The sequence below is a fragment of the Adiantum capillus-veneris genome, chromosome 22 (assembly GCF_014529385.1).
Source record: "Adiantum capillus-veneris isolate H3 chromosome 22, ASM1452938v2, whole genome shotgun sequence".
Classification (NCBI taxonomy): Eukaryota; Viridiplantae; Streptophyta; class Polypodiopsida; order Polypodiales; family Pteridaceae; genus Adiantum; species Adiantum capillus-veneris.
In genome coordinates, this window is record NC_140952.1 from 63704870 (window position 1) to 63725880 (window position 21011).

General features: G+C 41.2%; 1 pseudogene across 1 annotated transcript in view; it reads left to right on the forward strand.

Moving 5' to 3' along the window:
* Positions 1-12305, forward strand: part of LOC147429482 (uncharacterized) — a 62649-nt pseudogene extending 50344 nt beyond the window's left edge. The window contains exons 2-8 of the transcript XR_015185804.1: positions 10460-10569; positions 10767-10915; positions 10988-11069; positions 11165-11267; positions 11401-11511; positions 11588-11656; positions 12111-12305. The product of XR_015185804.1 is annotated as an uncharacterized LOC147429482 (transcript). The remainder of the gene's footprint in view (positions 1-10459; positions 10570-10766; positions 10916-10987; positions 11070-11164; positions 11268-11400; positions 11512-11587; positions 11657-12110) is intronic.
* Positions 12306-21011: the final 8706 nt, after the last annotated feature.

Below are 21011 nucleotides of genomic sequence, written 5' to 3' on the forward strand. Positions count from 1 at the left end.
CAAAATCCGAGGTTTATGGAATTCTTGCAAGCGCCACCAGTGCAACAGCAAAATAGACAACCTACGCCGCGTACGGAGCTTGTTGAAGCTCAAGCCCAGGTACTTCATGAGGCGCAGGAGGAAAGGGAACACTCGCATGTTGCTGCCGATTGGGCCTTGGCGACACTAGCACTAGTAAAAAAGGGCTGGCGACTGGCTGTACGGAATCCCGCAAATGCATTGGAATGCTGACGTGGCTGGCCATGCAGATTTCTGCAGAACACGTTGGCTGTGCTGTTGTGGCAAGCCGTACGGAATTCCACATTATGTGCTGGCTGCTTTTAGGGAGCCAAGTGCTTTTGAGTTTGGAAGCTTTTCATGTATTGCTTTTCCCATGGCAAAGGGCCCTTAAATAGGTCCCGTGGGCCTCTCTGTGGCTTACTTGTGCTGACAAGCCGGTGAGCAGAGAGGAACCGCGGGCAACTATACTTTGCTCAAGTATTAATAACAAAAGAAATACCGAAAGGGGCGTTGGTGCAACCAAAGTTGGTCGAAGCTAGCAGGTGGTCTATGCTAGGCAAAGGGTGCAATCGAGTGCAGTGCAGAAGGCTAGGGCAGGTGCCAAGGCCCTTGACAGCCAAAGGGTAGCGCGAATGTATGCTTAAAGCGGCTTTTTAGGCCAAAAGTGCTGCAGGATAGTCCAGATGGGATGACAAGTCAAGGTGTCCACAATGCCAAATCAGTGTCCTAGAATGTAGTGTTCAGCGTGCTCTAGAAGCCGGTCCAGACGGCTCGTCAAACGGAGCCTCGGTGCTCAAGGTATTGCAGTTTAAAGGAAGAGTGTGTAGCAGATCCCCGACGGACAGGACAGCTGGGGACAGGTGGCCCGGGCTGATGTCAGTATATACATGTGTGGTGCTCGAGTTGTGGAGCATGCCTGTCTTTTCAGAATGCCAATCGGAGCCTTGGTTAGCAAGATATGGTCAGTTGAATTTTTTTCGGGGGCCGAGTCTGGGCCCACTTGGCCGCAGTGAAAAATGCGCCATCTGGCATCGTTTCGGCCTCGCCAAAGTTCTCGGTGACAGTGTGCATCATGAGGAGTTAGCACGAAGTCACGGCACGTGATTCCGAGCCTCGAGCACCAAGTTACGACTTGGGAAAACCTAGGGCAGTTGAAGATGTAGTGTTTGCAGATGATTTTTCAAATTTTAGTTGCCTCGGATCGTGGGCCTGGAAAAGTCGAGAAGCAACGAGGATTATGTTGAAGCAAGCCGGCAATGCAAGCTTTCATCCGGGCTTTGCGGCTTGGCAGTATGACATTGGAGCAATGAAAGGAGCCGGGAGAAGAAGGCCCAAAAGAGGAGGTTATTTGCACATTTTTAGAGGAGTTTAAAGGGCTCCAAAGGCAAACGCTCTGCGAACAGCCACGTAGCAGGCCCGCTTCGTTCGACATGCGGTGTCGGAGGCGGACATCACGCGCTTTATGGGGTGGGCCGTGAGCCCCCGTTTGGTATGCATGAGAGTTGTGGAGAGCTTGGAGCTCGTGGGCTATGGCGGCTAGCGCCGCTGGCGCTGCTTTGGTCGGAGGCGGCCCTGCAGGGCGTTCCGCGGCGGTTTTTGGCCAGCGTGGTGGCACGCGTCCGTGTGGTGGTAGAGACCGGTGAGTTGGTAGCGATGACGTGGCACGCCCGACATGGGGCAGTTCCCCATGGCCCTACTTTTTGAACGAAAGGGGAAGGAGGCATTAGCGACGTCGCTAATGCCCCCCCTCCTCAGTGCATAGTTAAGGGGTGATTCTCGCTGAGGTGAGGAGAGGCCCGAAGTCGGCCAAGGAGTTTGGTGCAAAGGGAGAAGTTCCCGCATAGAGAGAGAGAGGATGAACTCAATGGTGGCCAAATGGGCCAAGCTAAGAGCATAAGGTAAAGGCAAGCAAGGCCAAATGGACCAAGGCAAGGGCTGTCCGGGCAAAGTGAAGGCCAAATGGACCAAAGGGCAAAAGGGCAGTGCAAGGTTGAGCCCCAAAAGGGTAAAAATGAAGGTGATAAAAAATAAAAAATAAAAAGAGCCAAGGGGGCAATAGCGACGTCGCTATTGCACCCCCCCTCCAAATGCAAAAGAGAGAGAAAGTGAGCAGATGGAACAAGGCAATCCCCGCTTCCCAAAAGATACCAAAAATGGGTGCCATATGGACCAATTGAAGAGCAGTTTCCCCAAATTGAAGACCCTCCCTATAAAAGTCAAAAATTAATCAAATTAGGGGCTTTTTTCTTGGCCTTTTGGGTGTCGTTTGAAGCCTGCAAAGTGGAGTTCTCTAGCAAGCCAACCCCTTTCTAACTTTTGCTTGAAAATGGCCATGATGATGGCAGTACAAGCCGATGTATATGTTTTTTGAAGTGCAATCAAGCCACAGTTGCCTCCGTGCTGTTGTTTTCCCTTCCCCCCTTCTCTTTCTCCTGCTTTCATGTTTCTCCTCCGTGTCGGCTGTGTGGAACTGTGTGCCCTCCCGGACCGACGGTGTTTTGAGTGAGAGAGTGAGATTGAGTGGCTGTGTGTGTGTGTAAGGGTGGAGACAGGCAGTGGTAGTAGGTGTGCCTTGTGTGGTGGTTTGTGGAGTGTGAGCAGTGAAAATTGAGCAGGCGGTGGTCTGCTAGTGTAAAGTGTTTCTTTGAAGGTGTTTTCTGAGAGGATAGGGGTGTTGTGAATACCCTGAGCTATAGAGAGGCCCTTGTGTTTGTGTCGGGCATGTTCCCCCATTCCCCCTCTCCAGTGTCCTTTGGGCGCAATCTCTCTGGGCACGGAACTACGCTGGGCCGTGTCGACTCAATTGAACTGCGAATGAAGTGTGAAGTATTTTTAAGTGATTCTCTCTCGTGTGTTGCACCAGATTCTCGACTTAAGGTGTCCAAGTTTGTTACAGTGGTATCAAAGCTCAATCGATTTCTCTTCTATCGGAAAATCCGATCCCTTTTTCTGCGACAAATACGGATTTTGACAAGAATCAAACGACGACTCCTGCCTCTTCGGGAACAACACGGAAAATTCGAATGGATCAGCAGATCAAGAATACGGGCCACCTCGGCCTACGAAGTATATGGAGATGCAACATCGGCAGCAGGTTGATGATTGCGCAAAGCAAATGCTCTAGTTTGCAAAGAATCCACAATATGCAAAACTTTTGACCCGACACCTGATTGACGAAGTGCATATGCATTGACAGAAAGCCATTGATACACCAATAAAATCAGCCCTCAAGAAACATCCTACCCCAAGGATGTTTACTGAAGAAGAAGTTGATGACGTTGTCAAAAGACGAGTCAACCAACTTTTGGGGCCGAAGAAACAATCGAAGAAACGCAACAAGGGGACTGACTACCCCGGTTATTTGGGCCGTCAATCGTCTTTGCAAGTGCAACAAAATAGAAGAAGCATGTACGCTTCGAAGGACTGTCTAGTTCGTCCTCATCTTCTTCCGACAGTTTGGATAGTTCTTCCTCTTCCGATCGAGTGATGAGGATAGAAAAGGCAAGAAACGAAGAAACAACCAGAGATTTGGCAAGAACAAGAAGAAGGCAAAGAAGAGCAGACCATACCGCAGATCTTGACATGTTTCTGACAGTTCTGACGAGGATTCATCCTCTTTTGAGAGTTCGGACTTCGAAGACTACATGTTTTATTCAAAAAAGAAACATTTTTACAGAGCCAATCAATATGATTTTCTCGAGGACAAGGGCAAAAAGACCAAGGAATTCAAGGAGGGTGGACAAGCAGTAAATTTTGAATCTTTTTCAGGGTTTTGAGATGCTCCCAAGGCTTTAACCTTTATTCAACAGTTTGACATAACATTCTCTAGAGGACGCTACTCAGAGCACTCCAAAATCAAGAGGGCAGCATCATTTTTTAAAGGAAATGCACGAACATGGTGGTCCACTCTCCTCTTAAGAAAAGAAGTCCCTACCAAGTGGTTAAAGTTCAAACAGTTCTTTATTTCCTCTTGGTTGACTGAGGAGTACGAACGAGATGTGATTACTGCTTGGAACCATCTTTGGATGACCAAGCCTTACACTTTGGATGCTTATTGTGAGAGATTTTGGGATGCTTTTCTACCTGCCTCTTCTTTTAAGAAGGTCACTTTTAAGTAGCAAATGGAGCGGTTTTGCTGTGGACTTCCCAAAGAGATCCACGATTACTGCCTTGAGTAGAAGTCTGAGTCCATACAACAATTGATGGGACATGCTAAGCAAGGATTTGCTATGCATTCGGGTAACCTGACTTACCCCACTGATCAAGTTTCGACCGGACACCAAGGACCGAACAAAATTCGACAAATGAAAGCAAAAGGAGAAGAAGGTTTCAGAAAAAAAGAAGGATGCACGACCCCGATTGACGGAAGAACAGAGATCAGACTACCTCAAAGAGGGGAAGTGTTTTGACTGCGGAGAACAAGGACACGTCTCTTTTCTAAAATTTTTGCTTGTCATGCTGACGTGGCAGTGTACGGACGCCTGTAATTTGTGCTGATTGCTTTTGGCTGGCAGATTTTTGAGTAAAAGGCTTTTGGGCATAATGCTCTTGAGCTTAAAAGCTTTTGAGTTATTTTTAACTGATTCTGGGGCTCTGCTTTTGAGGCATCCCTTGCAAGAATAAATTAGTCTTTTTAGAACGCATTATTCAGAGCATCTGGACGCAGATTTTGAGTGTGAGTTCACGCGGACTCCCTTGTACTTTGCACACAGATTAATATAAAAAGAAATACCGAAAGGGGTGCCAGTCTTTGGGGCCAATACCTTTTTGGCACGGAACTGTGCCGAGCCGTGTCGTGTTTTGTGAACTGTTTTAAAGTGAATCTCTGCTGTGTCGTGGTAGAATCTTAACTTGGGGTGTCCAAGTTTGTTACATGACCACTAAAGGATAAGCACAGATAGTTACAGAGCAGCAGTTGAGCGCGGAAGAATAGGAAAGACGAAAGCAAGTCTGGTACCAGATTTTGTGGGGACCGCCGACCCTGATTTGATGGTACCAGATTTGTGGGGACCGTAGACCCTGATCAGATGAACGAAAGTACCGAACTTTGCGGAGCATGGGGCAAAGTGCAAGCCGAGGAAACCCTTATCTTCTTTGATGGAGGAGCCAAGGCCAACTTCAATTAAATTGGCGGCTGGATTTGGGATTACGCCTGAGGAAATGGGGCCACCGGTCGAGGCTGTTCTAGCGGCACTCTGATGGGATGTTGCCATTACACCTGTCATTGGCAAACTAGGTTTGCATTGTCAGGGGTATTTAGGACGCGGGGACTTTTACATCATGCCTTTGGACGTCCTCCTAGGAATCCCTTGGCTCCACAAGAACAACGCCGTGGTCAATTATAGGGCAAGGAAGGCCATGTTGAAAAATGAGAAGGGCAAAGAGATTGTACTTGATGTGAAATTGAAAGGCGAGTCCATCCCACGTGATGAAATCCAGTCTTTTTGTTTATTCGATCTTCTTGAAAGAACTGAATGATGATCAAAGGTCAAATATGTTTGACCTTCACAAGGAACGACAGGAATTTCTGCAAGCTCAGGCTGACTGCTTCTCTGAAGGCTTACCAGGAGAGTTACCTCTTGCACGTGCGAAAGATCATAACGATCGATTTGATTCCTGGTAGAACACCACCAAACCGGCCACCTTACAGAGTTAGCCGAGCCCAAAATGAAGAAATAATGAACCAGAACAGATTCCTCATTCCAAGGATCGATGATAAACTTGACAGACTTCAGGGTTCTACTTGCTTTAGCCGAATTGATATGAAGAGTGGTTATCATTAGATCGGAATTGCTCCTAGAGGCGTCTACAAGACAACTTTTAGGACGACTTTTGAGTTGGTATAAATATTTGGTGATGCCATTTGGCCATTTGAATGTCAACCGCATGATGGATAGGATTTTCAGAGAGTAGCGATTATTTGTGGGCAGTTTCTTTGACGACATGATCGTCTTCTCAAGAGTGAGGCAGAGCACAAAGACCTTTTGCTACAAGTTGTCCAGACACTGCGTCAACATAAACTGGTTGTAAATGCGCAAAAGAGCGAGTTGATCTTGCGAGAGATACACTTTCTAGGACATATCATCTCAGCAGAAGGTGTAAAGATGGACCCGGCCAGAGTAGAGACCATCTGTGATTGGCACGATTTGAAAAATGTTCCTGAGGTTCGACGTTTTCTGGGCTTGTGCTCATATTATCTACGGTTCATTTGGAAATTTCCAGAGATAGCTTCTCCTTTGCATATGTCGAGTCAGAAAGGCGTTCCTTTTACTTGGGGACCGACAGAGATTGCAACCTTTCAGATTCTCAAGGAAAAGCTGACAATTGGACCAGTGTTGGCCTTGCCAGACTTGCAAAAGCCATTCTAAGTTTACTGTGATGCTTATGGTCGTAGTTTGGGAGTAGTTTTGATGCAAGAACGCCATGTCATTGCTTACGAGAGCAGGATGTTTTAAAGTCCTGAGTTGGTTGCACAGATTTATGATAGAGAGCTTTTGGCAGTTATCCATGCTCTTATTCAGTGGCGACATTCTCTACTCGGAGCTAGACCATCTACTTCTTGTCATAGAAGGGGTAGATGCGTTGTCTAGAAAGCTCTTGGTTATGGCTATTTCTGCGATACATCATCAAAGCTTCGAGGATATGGTAGATCAGTACGCCACAGATTCTGATTTTGAAAATATCTTTCACTGTGGAGAGACAATTGCAAGCTATTCCATACGGAAGGGCTATTTGATAAGGAAAACGATGTTGTGTGTTACACAGCCTCTCAAGGAAAAGGTTTTGACAGAGTGCCATTGTCCACCTTTTCCCGGCCACGGCGGCATAGATACCACCTTGAAGGGTGTTGAGCGTTACTTTTACTGGCTGAGGCCCCAAAAAAGAAAAAACGATGTGGACGAGTTTGTTCACATTTGCCAAAAGGTCAAGTTTGCAGGCATAAGGCATCAAGATTTCTACAGCCGTCACCCGTACCCTCCCGTCCCTAGGAAAGCATTGTCAAGGATTCTATTTTTGATCTTCCCAAGACTCAAAGTGTTCATGATGGCATTTGGACAGTCATTTATAGATTCAGTAAACGGGCCCACTTCATTCCGGTAAAGAAGACAAGCTAAGACAGATCTTTGGTGGCGAAACTGTTTGTCTCACAAATTTTTTTATTACATGGCATGCCTGAGTTTATTGTTTTGGACAGAGATCCCTGGTTTACTAGTTTGTTTTGGAGAGCAATCTGGGAGAACATTGGCACACAGTTGTAGTTCTCATTTTCGTTTCACCCGCAAATAGATGGGCAATTTGAGATAGACGATTAGGTGGTTTTGGATCTGTTGAAGTTTCATATTTCGAATCAGAAGATCTAATGGGAAAAGTATTTGCCCTTGGTGGTGTTTACCTACAACAACATACGGGGAAGGTGCCATTTGAAGTAATCGAGGGTGCTAGGAAGGTTCCTCAATATCTAAGCACCAAAGACAAGATTCTTTTTTGAAAAAGTCTAGAAGGCATAGAAGACCATCTAGTAGTTCAGAAGAGGAGAGTTTGTCGTCTTTTGACAATGACTAGATCAACAAGAAAACCAAGGAGTTCAAGGAAGGGAGTCAGATCGTCAGGTTTGAGACGTTTTCAGGTTACCAGGACACCTATCAAGCCCTTGAGTTTGTACAACAGCTTGACGTCACCTTCTCTGGAGGATGGTTCACAAAACACTCGAGGGTGCAAAGGGTGGCATCTTACTTGAAAGGGACTGCACAGACATGGTGGTCTACTCTGTTGTTATGCAGAGAAGCACCTGCGACGTGGTTAAAGTTCAAGATAATTTTCACGTCAACTTGGATATCATATGAATGTGCACGAGATGTCATCACGGCTTGGCATCACTTGAAAATGACTGAGAAAAATACATTGGATGACTATTGCCAGTGGTTTTGGGATACTTATTTGCGAGTGTCTGCGTTTTGGAAGATTACTTTGAGAGACTAGATTGAGCGGTTTTGTCGTGGTTTGCTAAAAGAGATTCGAGACTATTGTCTAAACCAAAAGTCTAACTCTATTCAGAGACTTATGGAACATGCTAAGCAACGACTTGGAATGCATGCCGGCTCATTGACTTATCCTATGGATAGGATAGTATCCATCTCAACACGGCACGAGTCTGCCGGTGGAGTAAATGAATTAGGGGAGCCAGATAACAACTCATCACAGGATTTCAAAGAAGAAAGGGGATTAGAGGATAGTGCGTCTCAGAGTTAATGATTGATACTGACGTGCCAATGGACAGGGGAAGCTACCGAAGCTACCCATAGGTCCCAAGGCACAAGGAAAGAAATGGAAAGGGAATAAACTGGCAGATTAGAGAATTACCCTGACCAAGGATAATATTTTTTTTGAGCAGGTTTGTATGATCTAGATCTGGATACTGCTTTTGCTAAGGTGCACGAGGTTGTTGAGAAGTCTCAAGCACGACAGAGGAAGACAGTTGACAAGAATCGATGGGACTTGCAATTGAAGGAAGACGATTGGGTGCTCTTACGGTTTGAGAAGACATGCCTGCCGAAACGAAAGGGAAAAGAACGGTTTTTTCCAAACCTAAGAATGCGGTACTATGGCCCTTTCCAGATTCAAAAAAAGATAAATGATGTATCCTTCAGACCGAAGTTACTAGATACTTAGAAGATTCACAATGCTTTTTATGCGAGTCTATTGAGACCTTTTAAGGGTGACGTGCCAATTGATAGGAAGCCTGAGGAGCAACTTGAAGTGGAAGAGAGCGAGAAAATTCTCGTTTTGGAACGGATACTAGCTGACTAGGAAAGGAAAGAGAAAGGTAAAGTGAACGGCGGTTCTTAGTCAAGAACTATCCGGCTTTGGATGGGAAGTGGATGGAGGAGGAGGACCTAGCAGATACTCCTCAGATATTGGAACTTTACCTTGAGGTTTTCGGTCTAGCTTCGACTATTCCGAGAGATCCCGTGCACTAGCAAGGTTGAATCTGGTGCAGATGGGACTTTGTCACTCCGCTCCTTTGTCACAGCTTCCCCATATGAAATAAAGTCACTGATTTTTCTTTGGATTTCAGGGATACTGATGGGTTTACAATATTTTGCTGGATGACTTTATGAAAGAAGTACTTCGAATTGGGAATTGGTGACATGAATCTGATTTATGTGTGCTCTCTCATGTGATTGTGTTTGAGTGCAGGTTTGAAAGATGAAATGACTGCATCATTTCGGTCTTGAGATTCTATGGGCATGATAGCAATAAGAATTAATCAATCCGACATCAGTGAGGGCCGGTGTGGATCTAGATGCGATTGCTAAACGCGTTGCCGAGAGATCATGGTCCTAGATCTCAATAGATTTTATGTGATTTGATTTGAATGTGATGTGGATGTTCAGTGACTATCGTGTGCTGGATTTGTGTTGTCTAGTGCGTCGGTACTTAGAGTCAGTGTCTACTAAACTTGTTTGTGGCGCGTGTGATTTTTGCACGCGTAATCGAGGGCGATTACAATTCTTTAAAGAGGGGGGTATGTCACTAAGTGATGACGTGGCACGACCACCCGGACGATCCCTGGCAGATAAAATGATCTTATAAGTTATTCCAACTTATGGAGTCCCGTCCGGTGGGGACCAGGGAACATAAAAAACAGAAATAAAATAAAAAACCCTAGTGCTGGCTGCTGACGTAGCAAGCTGTACCGACCCCCGAAAAATGTGCTAGATGGTGATGTGGCAGGATTGTACGTTTTTTTCGTAAATTGCATACTATGCTGACGTGGCAGGCTGTACGGATTTTTGGAAATTACGTTGGCTGCTTTTGGGAGTCCCCAACATTAATAATAAAGAAATACCGAAAGGGGTGCCAGTCTTTGGGGCCAATCTCTCTAGGTGCGGAACTTCGCCGTGCCATGTCATCTCTCTCTCAGTTTTGTTCAGTTCTTTCAGTTTTCGCAAGTGTGCTATGGTAGATTCCCGACTTGGAGTGTCCAAGTCTGTTACATTCATTGTATGGAATGTGAAGAAGTGTACTGGGGTCATAAATATTATGGATAGCCCTAAGAGAACAATTTCCAGCCTGACAGAATAGCGGTAACCCCACAACCTAGGAACAAGGGCCTATGCAAGAATAAGCAAAATATCTGGATCTGAAATGAAGAGCATCTGGACAGAGGACATCTAACTTTTCATTATTTGCTCAAATTACTAGGCTCCCCATTAGTTATAATAATCTGGGATGTGCCATGGCTTAGATATCAGTGGTTGTTTTAATCTGTATGCACAAAGCATATTGTCTATAAATCTTAAAGGAAGGCAAGAATATATATCGGAAGCCCTTGTCTCTCTCTACGTTGCTGAAAAGCATTCCCTGCCTATTTCTTTCTACACCATTGTATGCACTATGAAGTTTTCTTCTTGATATAACTTTGAAGACCTGAATTTTAACTCTTTCTTCACTGCAGATATTGCTGCCCTTTGCACAGGCTTGCGTCCAGCGGTGATGGTCGATTATGCTCTAGGAGTTCGTAACTTGCAAGATCAGCTATGCAGACTCTTGGATCTTCTTGCACCGGTTCACTGCTGCCTCATTCTCTGTAAAGAAAGGCTTGTGGCCAAGATGATTTAGATCTCGTGTTTTATTATGGAAGGGAAAAGAGAGCTATCGCTTCAAAGAAGCTAGACCTTTCAATTAGTCACATAAGGTTGTCTTAAGAGGCAAGAGCTATCATTGAATGTAAAACGTTAACAATTCTTGGCTCTTGTTTGCAGGAAGTCGTGCTTATATCTTGTTTAAAGTCATGTGCTTGGACGATGTGGTGTATCTGATTGACGTCGAGAACTTGACTGCGCTAATGAATGGATCCCTCAACCGCTCTGTCCAACTTGAATTCATAGTTTTGGATGACACTATAGCTAGGGTAAGTAGCTGTGGTCTTCTGCATATTTCATCCTGTACACGAGCATACTAGTTGCCGATGTGTGTTTTGCAGTTTGCCTTGTCGTCCGAGAAAGATGAAGCTTTGAATGAATTTGCTTCCTTCACGACCTGTTTCCTCTCAAAAGTATCCAATGGTAGAAAGACATTTCAATTTTTCTCCATTTCTATAGCTGATTAGTTAGAGACTGATGTAGGCTATGTCAGGTGCATCAATATACTATCTGTGAAGTTTCTGAAAGCACCTCTGGTCATCCATCATCTTCCACATGTGGAGTCATTGATTTGGGCAGCTCTGAATTATGGTGTGAGGCCGCCTTGCCTACCCTGAATGGGTAAGAATGCTTCGACAACCCACTATATGAGGGTGTCTAGATTCAAGACACTCTTGGTCCTTCTAAACATGCAAGTAAAATTCGGGTGATTTTTGGAAGAACTGATAGATGGTTGTGGATATGGTTTTTGTAGATGGATTTTAGGATATCCTGTCATTTATTACTTCAAGAAAGAAAATGTGTCCAAAGCTGTACGTACATTATCTGTAAGCGCACTGCTTCAGTTCAAGATCTTGATCCAAAGGTCTACTTGGATGCTTTGCCACTGATTAAGACAAGCCTACGACCCTTTTTTCTTTGTCTAAAGAGTTTAGCTGCAGTTCTGTAGCTTTCCAAACCTCTGAAGTGCAAGGCCAGAAAGGGATCTTTGCAATGCATTCGCTCACCAGGTTGCTTCCTCTTTGATGTAAATCTTACATGCTGATGCTAATGACATCCCTCGGGGCAGTCACTCCTCAAAAGCTTCCTATATCATGTGCGTGCAAGAGATTTTTAATAATACCCCAAGATACATGTTACATCTACACTGTGGGCCTACTTAAAAAATCTCCACCCCCTTCTAATGTATACGTATACATACATGTTGGAGTATTATTAATCATCTCTGGTTAACTCACATGATATGATAAAACGTTTCAAAAAGTGACTGTCTTGGGTGACATGCAATGTTTAGCATTCCAGTTTTTATCATGTGAATCCTTGTGGATTATTTGATAAAATAGGGACCTGTTTTTGTTTGTGTACAACCAGAAAGGCATGGTTTCAACATGGTGTGTTCGCGCATTGGTAAATTGTGTGGTTAATTTTATCTATCTGATTCACATTGAACTTGTTTGTATACAGCTTCACAATGCCTAGCGAGCTGAACGGTGAGAGAGTGGCTGAAGATTGGGCTAGCTGATTGCAAGAAAAAGTATAGAATTCGCGGTTTTGGAGATCTCTAGAGTTGCAAGTTGTGTCACAAATCTGCCCAACAGTGGTTCTGTAGGTGCAGTCTAATCTTCACAACGGGCAAACATCATCATTGTATTCTTTGTCGAGGTATTTTTGGTTACATGTCTCTTCTATTTTATAATGATGAGGGGCTGTGACTTGCCAAAAACCAGTTAATACTCTCCCAGTTTCGCGTTAAAATTTGAAACATTTGCTTGTATTTATGCTAAAACTTGTGTTATGCTACGGTTAAGCCCGGAATTTTGTAATTTTAGTGGGTTAACACTAGGGTTGTGTTTGAGCCACTAAAGTGGCTTCGAAAGCGACGTTTGGAAAACCTACACAAATTTTAGCTTTTTTAATGGAGTTGCTTTATATTTGTTTTTGGGCTTATGAAGACGCTTTGCTTGATAACATGTCAAAATTTGCTGAAAAAAGCCCGCTTGGAAAGTGATTAAAATGGTACAAAATGAGAGAAACTCAAAAGAAGAGGAAACTTTAAAGAAGTCTGGCCTAGAAATAAGCGTGCCTACACGTGGAGGGAAAACACATGGTAAGGTGCAAGGGTGGGTGAGCCATTAGATGGTAGCCCCAAAAATAATCGGATAGTGGGTGAAGTTTCTTCTGTATAACCTTTTGCAAGCACACCACTCCCCACTTCTTGATTTCTGGCAGATCGTACGCTCATCTGTTCGCTTTTTAAGTATTGCTTTCTTCAAGCTAGCAAGTTTTTTAAATTTTTTTATCATCATCCTGTCATTCTTTAGGCACATTTGTAACAGGCTTTGTTTCGTTATGTTTTGCAGGTAAGCTTTCTCTCACTCCTTCAACTTGCTAATCTCCTTCTATATTGGTAGGGTTCATGTGCCCCTAGTCTTCTTGTGTGCATATACTTTGTTGGGAAATAAGCAAACGTTTGCAAGGCCCCAATGTTTTCTGTGTGATTTGTGTGATGAAGGTACAACTTTTCTCACCTTGGCTTTTTCATTTATCAATTTTGTGATCCTCTAAGGCACATAATTCAAGGTATGAGTCTTACTATGGCGATTCATGGATATGGAAGTGATCCACAGAAAGCGTGCCTTTAGGCGCAACTTCCCAATGAGATTTGCTTCTTTTATGTCATGACAAGAGAGAAATTTTATCTGAGGGCTTGAAATGGGAGTTTTGGGCGTTGTATTGAGTTTATTGAGTTTTGAAAGTATTCTTTTACTTAAAAGTTTAAAGTTCAGGTTTTGACAATGGCCGGTTCTTCACATATTTAGTTTTCTACGTTTGATGTTGATAGGTTTTCACTAATTTTCATGTTTGACAATTTTTCTTTACTAAAAGGAAAACATTGATGGTGACATCTTCTGCAGAAGCTTCTAATACCAGTAATATTGGTATATGAAGCATTTTGGATGTCTTGTGCATACAATTGTTTGTCTTGTGCATGGACCTTATGGCCAAGGCATGCATGCATGGACTATTTTGTGCATGAAGCATTTGGATGTCTTTTGCAGGGACCTTATGGCCAGGGCATGCATGCATGCATGACCTCTTCTTTCTAGAGAATTGGCACACCGAGAGGTGGTTCTGTGCAAATGTACTTTGGTCTATTTGAAGAGGACTTATTTTAAATGTCTAATTTGAATACTTGTACATTATCCCTTTTTTGAGCTCTCTAACTAAAGGTACCTTCATGAGGAAAGTGGTTTTGTGCTCAAAAGCCAAGCGAGGTATTATGAAGAGAAGTTTTATTCCTCACATTTCGGACTCAATTCTATTGTGAAGAGAGAGTTTCTTCGACATTTTACTGTCGGACAAAAACTGAGATTTTTGTTTATGATCCATGGTCTCTGTATGATGGTGGGGATAAGTGTCCTCTTTGATTGATAAGGAAGGTTTTATAAATATTATATCTTTCTTTTATAATGTAAATGTTATTTCCATCATTGTAAATTGGTCCTTTTACTCAATGCTCACTTAACTTCTCTTGCATTTTGTCTTTGTTTGCTTTTTAAAAGAAGCCTTAGAGGTTAGGCATACTTTCAATGTTTTCAGTGATAATTGAGACTTATCTTAAATTTTATTTCAGGTTTAAAAAAGTAAATGGATCTTTTTATTTCACCTTTCATTTCACATCCTGACATGTCTTTTTATTTCACCTTTCATTTCACATCCTGACATTTAAATGAAAGAATTTTTTCATAACTATCTTTTTTTTTCAACTTTTGGTTTTAATATGCAAATGTCACCTTGTTACTTTAATTTAAAATGTATCATTATTATGAATTAGGTTTAGATATTCTCAATATTGATAAAATAAATTTCAAAGAAAAACTGATATGTTCACGTCACATGTAATATTTGATCAAGAGAATTTTGCAAGAAGAAAAATATCATGAATTAGAGTCATCTTCATGAGATATTATTATTGTTAACTTAAATTTTTACACAAAATTACTTAGGTCTATCATTCTTTTACAAATGTTTTTATATTGCAATGGTCAATGTCATTTGATCATACTTAGATGTCATTTAAATGTCAAGATTAACTTAAAAATCTCAACCTATATTGAATAATCACATAGGTTTCTTAGTTCACTACAACATTTATCTCAAAAAATAACAAATTAAACTTTCAAGTTAGGCCAAATTTGGTGATCAAGTAACTTTTCCATGTTTATCACTGAAACTACTTGACCTATTAGTCATCTTTTTTCATATATCTATTTTTTTCTTTTTAATACATTGTACTTTCAAGTTCGGCCGAAGTTGGTCAACAAGTAACTTCTCACGTATGCCACCGGAACAACTTGATCTATTACTCACATTTTGCCATATATCTATTACTCCCTTTATAATATACTCTATCTACAACCTTACAAAATATTTGCATTACAAAATAAAGGAGTCAATTGGATGTCACAAAGTTTATGCATCATCTTGAAGATGATGACCATATTACGCTACTACAAATGCATTGCATGACTAGAAAGGACTTAAAGGGAAAAGGAAAATAAGTTGGTGATGATGCTACTCATGTAGACGGAAGTGGTGTAGAGGTTACTCCACTCTTAGATATGAGAAAGGAATATCTTCCTATCTAGAGCATATTTTCACCTACTATGGAAGAGTTCAAGAGAAAGGGAGGAAGACCATGCAAAACGAAAGAAAACTTGCGACTAAGTGAAAGGGGAGGCACAAAAGGTGCTATAATATATATCCAAAGTTTTACCAATGGATGAGCAAAGAACGCTTTCAATAGATAAAGAGGTTCTTACATTTATGCGACAATGCGTGTTGACCAACAGATAAAAGAGCCAATGAATATAGGTGCTAGCAATTTCTTGAGTTGGAAAAGACTTTAAATAGAACTTTCAAATCTAACTATCATATGGGAAGGGATGTCACTATTGATGAGCGTGTAATCCCTTTATGCAACAAGCGTAATTCAATAAGAATGCATTTGCCAAAAAAGCCACATAAATTTGGCATTGAAGTATTCAATATGTGCGATGCTTGCTTAGCATACAACTACCAGTTCATAGTGTATGACAAGTTGCCTAAGAGCAATGGACTTGGATATTCTATGGTCCAAGACCTTGTGAAATCTCTTCCCCACAGACACTAAATTTAGCTTGATAGGGGTTTTACATCTTTCAAGTTGCTCTAGTGGTAGTGGTTGTCTAATAATGGCTTTGGAGGAACTGACACAATTGTGGTCATCAAAAATAGAAAAATTGGCCTAAGAGTGATGTATGGGTGAATAAGAATGCACCACATGGAAAAATAGCATTTGCATTTTGTAGAAAGACTGGATTATTTTCTTGTGCATGGCAAGATGTTAAGCTTGTCTTTGCAACTAGCAATGTATGGGGAATGGGGAGCCATACCTATAAAAGACAAGCATGAAGCTCTCAAATCATTGGGAAACGCCTAGAAACAATCATCCAATGTAACACCAACAAAACCTAGATGTGACACTTTTGATCAAATGTGTTTGGGAAGTTTTTATTTAGTGGAGGAGAGCATGGTATCCTTCAAGTGGTGGTATAAGGCATTTTGGGGATTGCTTGATGCTGTTTACACTAACACATATATCATCTTCAAGCATTGACACAAAGACATTTCACATCATGAATTTCTTATGGACGTACAAGCTACAAGCATTACTTGTAGAAACAATTATGGATTTGAGTATGTAACCAGGACCAAAGCGGTGTATTGGAGATACACAAAGCAAAGGACTTGGAAACCATGTATCAGTGAAGACTCAAGGTGTAAGCTCACATCATTGTGTAGTTTTCTTGAAGAAGTGGCACGAAGGGAAGAAAAAATTGGATGAAAATGAAATGGCATGGAAAGGAGGACAAAGTACATGTGCAAAGAATGCAACAAGTACATGTACATTGGGAGTTGCTTTGTTGAATACATAAGATGCTTTCAACTCTTCGCAGGTAAAACACACTATGCTTTTGTCTTATGAATTTTAAATGTATAGTTGACTAACATTCAATCATTTTACATGCCACAGGTAAGCAAATATACAAGATCTCTGGAGTACCATGGAACAAATAAACTTGGATGGCTCACAATCCTTTTGTTTGGCACATCTGGAGCTGATATTTTTATTGTTTCCACTTCTATCTTCTTGCCAAATTTATCTCAGCTCATTATTGATTTTATTTCCCCTAGTTCTGGATCAAAGTTTCTTGGCCATCTAGTGACTTTGAAGAGTATGTGTGTATCCAAGGCTCAAGTTCATGAATTTAGTTGTTGTTTCACTTTTTACTCTACATATTTGATAAATCCCTTTGAAGTTTGTTCAAATTCTATAATTTGAACACAAAGAAATACAATTTTTCAAATTTGTGCCTTTGAATTTGTGAACGTTATGGTTTATTGCAAATTTGTGCCTTTGAATTTGTCAATGTTATGGTTTGCCTAATTTACAAGCCAACCATGGGTGTTATAAATTTTCTTGATTTGTTTTTCAACTTCTAATTATCATGATTGCAATAACCAATAAGTTTGGTTTGGTAAAACTTTTTAGTTTTCAAGTAGGGGGTATCCATATTTTTTATTGATAAATTAGAGGGAATCGAGAAAAATGCTCGCATTTGAACGTGTACACGCAGACAACACCGCATCTCACGTAATGGCACATGCCTCCCAGAAAGCAAAGAGCATGGAAGGATCGCCATCGCCCACCAAAGCAATAGATCGTCCATGAGAGCAGAAACCCTCACCCACGAGAGAGGGCACCATTGCCCATGAGAGAGTAAGCACAAAAGTGGCATGTGTATTGGAAATAGACAAGCATGTAGTACTTCTTAAAATGGGAATGTCCAAAGAGCAGCTAACTTCTATGGCAAGTTGGTGTAAGTTATTGAGGGTGAAGTTTTGTTCTGAAGTATCAAAGCTTGAAACTTAACAACGATTTCGGTGGCAAAGACTCAAAAATTGAGATCCAAATGGCTTGGGAAGGAAAGAATCTCATTGGAATCTTTGTGTTAAATGAATAAGTTGAAGAAAGAGAGAGTAGCAATATAAGGAAGATATTCATGTGTGTAAAACACAAAAAAGACACAAAAGTGGCCTTTTATTTTGACAACATATCAACTTCTCAAAAATTGTACAAGAAAAGTAAAGTTGTATATGGTTCTTCGTGATTCTTAAAAGATTCCACATATATAAAGGTATCTTTTAAGGGTGGAATTATTGTGCTTAAAAATTTTCTCAAGTGGTTGTCAAACACATACCTAAACTTTAGCGTAAAAATCAGAAACTTGTCTCAAAAGTCTCACAAGAAAATATCATGATAGTGATCTATTTTTTTCTCTCTTTTTTTTTTTCAACTACTATTATGTGTGTACAATGTGGATTTAAGAGGAATTTGAAACTTATTTTGTGGTTAAGGAGATGTGATTTTTACAAATTTATGGCATGAAGCCACTAAAGTGGCTTGCTGTCACAAAAACCGTGTTAAAAATGCAACGAACCTTTGTTCTTTGGGAGCGGAAGAGTCCCCCCATGTAATATCTTATTGCATGGGCAAAGAACCATTTGACAAGATCCTTTCTTACTTATATCTTTCGCGACCATCATGATGTAATGCAAAATTATTGGCCAATGCACTGAGCCTCTATTTGAAATTTTGCAAGAGCAAGCTCCAAAAGAGATTAGTAATTTTTGAAAGTAAATGGGATTTTGAATAAACCATTCTTTGACTTGAATTATAACTACCAAATAAAGCCCTTTTGTATGCAGTTCGGACCAGTGGCGTGGGGATCTCCACGATGGTCATTAGAGAGATTGCTAGGTGACACATACTGCCCCTATCCAATCTCTTACTTTGACATAATCATGGAATGTAAATTATCATTCAATGTCCACGTTTTCATCACAATATTCATCTTGAAGCTTTGTATGAAACCTCTCTGTAGGCATTTTTCACATGGACTGAAACCTTTGTGACTCCTTTCAAGACTTCCGCTTCGAAACTTAATGCCTACTATGTGCATCTACACCCACTAATGATCAAGAATGAACGTAAATTTAAATCAATTTTGGTGAAATTTGGATCACAAAAGTGAGACTTAAGCCAAATTCTTGAAAGCCGAGTCTGCGCACGAAACAGTTGATAAACTTGAACAAATTTTGTTCAAATTTAGTGAAACTTGTCCAAGGACCTTAACAGGTTGTACACTTGACAAATCAAGCCAAAAAGTGTAAAAATTGAGAAAAGTAAATAATCATGATTATTTACTACTACTACACAGAGACACCAATTTTGACTTTTGAACTTGTATAGTGTTAGACCAACATAATACAAGGCTACCGGGAAATTTTGGGTTCAATCAGATCCAAATTAGTACATGTTCACTCAGATTTCAGGTTGTAGATTAGTCCTTTGATCTTTTTTGCAAAAGTGGAATCTGAAAGTCTCAACTGCAGACTCCCATAGCTCGATTTGAAGTGATACACATAGACCAATCACAATAGTTAGCAAAAACTATACAGTCTTTGTGAAAGAATAGCTAACTTGATCAGAATTGATACAGAAATCAGGTTGCAGACAAGGAATTGACAGCTTGACGAAAATTGCAACCAAGTCATGTGGAAGAATTTGAAAACAAGTCAATCCGACGGTAAGTACTCTATCCAAAGCTTCACAAGTCTATATGAACCTTAGATCTAGTTGTATACTAGGAAACCAAGGCATATTTGGAGAAACCTCCAGTAGACTATCCACCAAAGAGAGTGTTAATCAAGGCGAGCACTTGGACACTATCCCTGAAGAAGTCTCAGACACTTTTTCATAATCAACATCTAAAATGTCTTCATATTCGACTCACTCAAAAATCGGAATGATCATGTGCTACAAGCATATACTCTCATTTTATAAGACTAATCGCCATGGAGCTCAGGTTTACTTGGATCCTAACGAAGAGTATGCTATTTGCATTGATTACCATAGTATTGAGTTTGAAGAGGAGATCATGGCAAACAAACAAGGAAAAATATACATGGATAGAAACAGAACTCAGTATTTACAAGTGGAAAATCTCGACGTGATAGACAAATGGGCGTTAGAGGTAAACACCATAATTTCAGGTATGTCAGCAAAAGAAGGACCACCAACTTTAGAATTTGAGGGATACGATCAAGTTGATTTGAAGCCTTTGAAACGGCTTAGTACGGATAATCCTAGGATCGGAGTCTATTATTGGGAGGATAGAAATGTAAAAGATCTCCTATGGACTTCGCATGCCAAATCAGTACAACTAACGTCCATGAAGAACATCTATATCTTCAAGATCAAAGATAAGGGTTCAACAGACCTACCAACCTACCTGTTTAGGGATTTTTATAATAACAACTTTGTTATGATGACTCCTGAGGAGGTGGAACAAACCAAATACCAAGGGTACTCCATAAGGGATTGGATATTGAGCCAAGGATCAGAAACTATTTCAAGAGATAAAAACCGTGACGGATCTTCTGAGAGTAATGTTAAGAAACCAAAAACCACCTCATCATGAAGAAAACCGGGTGACACTAAAGCCAGTCCAGGGCTACATGAGTCACTATTTCCAACAGACTGGTTTGAAGGACTCGGAACAGGGCCAACTACCAGGAGACCAGGAGTTGAACCAAATAGACGTGTCAGACCAGCAGATTTTCAGAAAGGGGTCAAAAAATACAGTGGATCTGGGGATCTATACGACCACTTAGCAAGCTTTAAGAAAGTGCTAAAAGCAGACGTATGTTTGACTTCCATACTCAATTCGAGGGGTTTGGAATGACATTAGAAGGAAAAGCATTGCCATGGTTCAAAAACATTCCACCAAGATCAATCATGGACTTGAATACATTAGCTCAAGGATTTGTAGCTGCTTGTTCCAAAACGGGGATCAAACACAATACGTTAGCTCAAATCTACAGCTTTAAATAGAAACAAGGTGAGTATGTTAGGGATTGTGAAACTTGAATGAAGCAATACATTGCAAGATGCCCAGAGCTAGAGATACCTGCAGAGGAACGGCTAGTATCATTGTTTCTAGAGGGACTGCTAAACAAAGAACTTCATGCTATACTGTATGACGCCATTGACTTAGGAGACAATTGTGATATTTTCAATGCAGAAGATGTCCCTAAGGATAACCAAAGCGAGAAAACAACATCCACCAAACCAGCACAAGTGGGAACGGCTGCTGCAGCACCGCTTTCAGGTATAGAATACAAGATCAAAAGGATGAATGACATGATGAATAACATGCAAAAAGCACCTATGAGGGGACCAGGACAAGGGATACCTCA